Source organism: Dipodomys merriami, unplaced genomic scaffold (assembly GCF_024711535.1).
Source record: "Dipodomys merriami isolate MVZ:Mamm:240054 unplaced genomic scaffold, mDipMer1.0.p SCAF_16, whole genome shotgun sequence".
Classification (NCBI taxonomy): Eukaryota; Metazoa; Chordata; class Mammalia; order Rodentia; family Heteromyidae; genus Dipodomys; species Dipodomys merriami.
In genome coordinates this window covers 25,742,560-25,747,769 of record NW_027202937.1, presented here as the reverse complement: position 1 = coordinate 25,747,769, position 5,210 = coordinate 25,742,560, and the positions used below count along the sequence as shown (strand labels likewise).

The 5,210-nt window shown below is 41.0% G+C and overlaps 1 pseudogene; it reads right to left on the bottom strand.

Annotated features, from left to right (window-relative positions):
* Positions 1–3,234: 3,234 nt before the first annotated feature.
* Positions 3,235–3,661, bottom strand: LOC138827873 (large ribosomal subunit protein uL11-like; annotated as a pseudogene).
* Positions 3,662–5,210: the final 1,549 nt, after the last annotated feature.

Below are 5,210 nucleotides of genomic sequence, written 5' to 3'. Positions count from 1 at the left end.
GTAGGCAGAAGGCTGAGTTACCAGTCTGTGCTGTTTTGGGGAAGGGGAGACTTTAGGACGTGGGTCCTATTAGTAGGAAGTTAGGTTATACTGAAGGGGAATAGGGATCCTAGCTCCCTTTCTTTCTCTCCCTTTGCTTCCCAGCCACTGTAGGCTGAGAAGCTTTGCTCTGCCACATGCCTTCCCGCCATCATGAACTGCTTTACCCCAGGCCCAAAGCAACAAGCCAACTAATGGCTGAGTGGAACCTCAGTCACCAATTCCTTTTAAGGTGATTATCTCAGGTAGATTCTTACACTTGTGGAATGCTGACTCATACAGAAAGCATGAAGCTAGGTCAGGTTGAATATGCCATAACCCTAGCTACTTAGGAGTCTGAGATCCAAAGGATCATAGCTTGAAATCAACATAAAGCAGAAGCATTTGCTAGATTCCATTTCCAAAATAGTAAGCAAAAAAGTAGAACTGAAAGTGTGGCTCAAATGGTAGAATAGCCTGGTGAGCGCAAAGTTTGGAGTTCAAATCTCAGTGCGATCTCCTACTCCCTCAACGTAAAAAAAAGAAAGCACATACCCAAAGTACCTTATGCTCAAATGTGTGGATCTCTGTATTTATACCTCTATCTATTGAAAAATTGTCCTTAGTAGTTGCTTATTCCATGTGATCTGGGCTCTTTTTTTAAATAAGTTTTTTTTTAAATTGTGAAAATACTGTACAGAGGGGTTACAATCACATGAGCAAGGTAATGAGTACATTTCTTTTTTTTTTTTTTTTTTTTTGTCGGTCGTGGGACTTGAACTCTGGGCCTGGGCGCTGTCCCTCAGCTCTTCAGCTCAAGGCGAGTGCTCTACCACTTGAGCTACAGCGCCACTTCCGGTTTTCTGGTGGTTTATTGGAGATAGGAGTCTCACGGTCTCTCCTGCCCGGGCTGGCTTTGAACCGCAATCCTCAGATCTCAGCCTCTTGAGTAGCTAGGATTACAGGCGTGAGCCACCAGCGCCCGGCTATGAGTACATTTCTTATCAAGAAAAAAATCCCTTAAGAAAAATTAAAAAGAGTCCAACCTAGACTTACCAAATCAGCACCTACAATCTTCTATTTATTTATTTATTTATTTATTTATTTATTTATTTATTTATTTATTTATTTATTTTTATTGTGAAAATACTGTACAGAGGGGTTACAATTACATGGGCCAGATAATGAGTACATTTCTTATCAAGCATTGTAGCCTCCTCCTTTGTTTCCCCTTCCCATCCCATCCTCCCCACCCCCGCCCCCACCCAACCCTCCTCCCCCCCCAAAGTTGTTAAGTTCGTTTTCAACAATGACTTGTAGGTCTCATTGTTGCAATGGGTCCACCTGTATCCCTATTTAAACGATTTGTTTTTTTTTCCCTTCCTCTCCACCCCTATGACCCAGCAATCCACTTTTGGACATTTACCCAAATGTTCACAAACAAGGCCACACTAAAGCTACCAGCACAACTATGTTTATTGCAGCCTTATTTACCATAGCTAAGATATGGAACAATCTTCTAAGTTTGTAGGTAATCCATTTGCACATTTTTTTTTGAGAAACCCTATAGTGGAGCATTGAACCAGAACCATACTACCCTGCACATTAGCCATTCCATCAATCCAGCATGAATTGACTACAGAAGAAAAGACTTAGTTTAAAAAGTCCGAGGAATATGTTCAAACCTGCTCTTTTCTGCTCTGTGTTGTTACTATCTGCCAAAAGGAAAGATTTCTTTCATTTCAAAAAAGAAAAGCAGAAGCAATTCACACACACAAAAAGCGCCCTTAATAGCCAACACTTGAAAACAAAGAAGTAGGTACAAACTCTCCAAGTCAGTTTTCAGATCCCACTCACGAAGTTACTACTGTTAAGCAGTTTCATACCCAAAGTACCTTATGCTCAAATGTGTGGATCTCTGTATTTATACCTCTATCTATTGAAAAATTGTCCTTAGTAATTGCTAATTCCATGTGATTTCTAAGCTAGCCCAATGGATAGGGATTAGGCTAAGTCCTCTGAAAAGCTACTGACAGTTCTGCTTGAAAAGGATTTTGCTTGAAGCAAGGAAAGCAGAGGCTTTGTGTAGAGACAACATGAACCAAATGGAAGCGCATGGTGTCAGCCAGATGGCAGCTCCCTCTGCTCTCTTTGGTTCTCTTTGCCAATTCAAGTACACTAGGACACACCAGATACTTGCCGATGACCCTTGTCCTTCTGTAGTTTACAAATGTAGCTCAAACATTGTATAGTGGGGCTGGCAGATCAGAGAACCTCAGGGGACTCCCGCAAGGTCATAAGGGAGCTCCAGTGTCTTGGCCAGGAGGAGTTATGTCTTACCAAATGACCTTCAGTGTCTTTAGAAAATCTCTCATGCATTCTAATTGGCCATTTTTATTGTTCCTTCTTGGAAGATCAGGCCATAATTCAGTTGAGATCATTGTTTCCTAATTCTTTAATTCCTTTGCATAGCTTCTTGGGCTCACTTAGGATTGCTCTGAGCTTTTTTGAACACAAAATGTGTGCGTGTATGCACGTGTGTGAGCATGCATGCACACACACACACACACACACACACACACACACACACACACAGTCTGAGTTCAACAATACAGAAGGCTTACCATTCTTTGGCTTACACTTAACATCCCCTTGCCTGCCTTCTTCCTTTTATGTTCATCTGATTTTTCTTTGTAATCTTAGATTTGAGGCCCCGTTAATAACCAGTTCTATCTGGCTCTGAAAAATTTCTCATCTGCAGAGTTATCACAGTCATATGATAAGGAGACTATATCTCCTTTCTTCCCCTCTCCAGGGTTTGTTTACCTTTGTGTTCATTTCCTATTGATATCCAAGCATGTAATGACTTTAAACCATTAGTTAAATTGTAGTTTTGGAGGTCAGAAGTTCAAAATCTGTTCACTGGACTAAAGTCCTGGTACTAGCAGGACTGGTTCTGGGAGTTCTGGATTAGATCCATTTTTGTCCTCTTCCAATTTCCAGGGGCGGTCACCATTCCTTGGCTCATGGTTGCACTACTCCAACCTCTGCTTCTGTCATATCTCTTTCTCTGGTTCTGGCTCTCCTGTTACCACTTGTGAAGACTCCAATGGTGACACTGGACTCACAGATAATCCAGGATAATCTTAATCATTTTATGTAAAGATATTTTTTTGGTGGTCAGATCTTTTATTGAAATAGCTTCTCTTGTGCTTCTTAACTAGCCTGGCATTTCACTGTACCACTGTCAATGTCATGAGGGTGGTGGCTATCAACATTATACCCCACAGATTGGGCAGTACCAAGGACCTCCTTAATGGTTCAGAAAGTCCTCTGGCTAAAGATCAGTGCTGCATGTTCCAGACAATGCTGACAATCTCATCAGAAGATTGTGTTTAGTGTTTTTTCTGTTTCTTCCTACCTCTTGGTGGCTCCTTTTGGGCTTTGATGATCAGGGCAGAGGCAGAAAGTACCATCTCTATCTGGTCCTGTCACTGGCACCTTGGTGATGTCATCACTAACCTTTTTGGAGACAGACCCAGAGTGCTGATCTTGGGAGTCAGGGAAGAAGTGGGACTGACCTTGCCACCAGTGCACCTCAGGTAGATACTTCACTTTCATTGGGATCGAACTTAGGCAACATGGTAGAAGTGATTAGTAGCAGATGAACCCGGATTTGGGATGAATAAAGAAAGTTGCACGTTTGCCTCCTCCAAGCTGGAAGATGAAAAAGCTTAAAGAGTTTTAATTACATTTACCAAGTCTCTTTTGCTATGGAAAGTAACATGGTTGTAGACTATGGAGATTAGGGTTGTGGGCATCTTGTCTACCACAGCCTACAAGGTTAAAAATATGGATGATGTGAGCATTCTGTACATTCCAACAGCTAAGGGACATTGTACTTACTGCCAACAGGTTGGGGATCTTGGATCCCTACCACAAAACATTTCCCAGGCACCATACAGAGGGAAAGGCAGAATGGGACTTTTCATAGTTCTTAGAGTAGTACTTTTGTTAAGTGTTTATAGATGTGTTTTGAGTTGCATGGATTCAATAGGAAGGACTGAGAAGGTACTAAAAAGGGGTGTGGAGGCTTAAGCAAATAACAACCATCACAGTATTTAATAATTATGGAAATTTCATATTTTAGGCACAGAGATAGTCCCCATACATAATTTCAGTTTATATGCCACAAGGCAGGAAACCAGGCTTATTTTGAAGATGAAGAAGTGAATTATTTAACTATGATGAGCTCATTGTACACATTTTAGTCTATGTAAGAGCTCAGAGACTACTGCTTGTCAGTAGAGATGATGATGTTCTCTGAATGTGGTTTTTTTTTAATAACTCAAGTTGCTTTCCTAGAAAAAGGTATGTGCAGCCTTCCTGGAACTCTTCTGCTGTTGATAAGCTTGCCCTTGCCCTAGAGGATCAGCAGGAGGAGTTCAGCCATTATTGGTAAGGATGGTGCTTACCTACTTTCTCATGGATTACCCCACTTCACTGGCCAGTGGTCTATTGGATGTGCTTGACTTTGATCACAAGAGAAATTAGTGTCTTAGTGGTTGGCATTCAGGAATCTATTAGAGAATACATTCATATTTCATTAACATTTATTGAATACTTGTCATGTGCTGTGGGCTGAGCTGCTTTCCTGGCAGATAGCTCAATAAATGTTTGGTGGAAATGGGGCTGCTGTCAGCAATGCTCCTCCAGTAGTAAGGTGGTTGAGTGCTTACAGTGATGTGGAAAAAACCCTGAATGTCTGACTACTTCTATTACTCTTAACTTATGGGATCCATAAGCGAGATGATTGAATCTCATCTGGTTTTCAGTCATTGGATCTATTTCTTTTTGTGCTCACTTTCGAAATATTCATGGAGCCATTATCAGGCTAGATCCTTTGGTCACAAATAAAGTTGAAAATAAAAACTAAAACCATGATACAGGAATTGCAGTCAATTTTATCCAGTGTTGACAAGACTTTCAAACTGTACCCAACCAGTGGTATGTGTGCACCAGCCTAAGATGGCCTCAATTATTAGTTTTCCCAATCCCCTCTTCAACACCATTGTCAGAAATTGGCCATGGAATTATTGATATAATAAAAATCTGCAAATGCTACAAGTTAAGATGTTTCCTTCAAAGAGTTAGTTTATCAGAATGCCATTGTCTCCAACACACAAATTTTG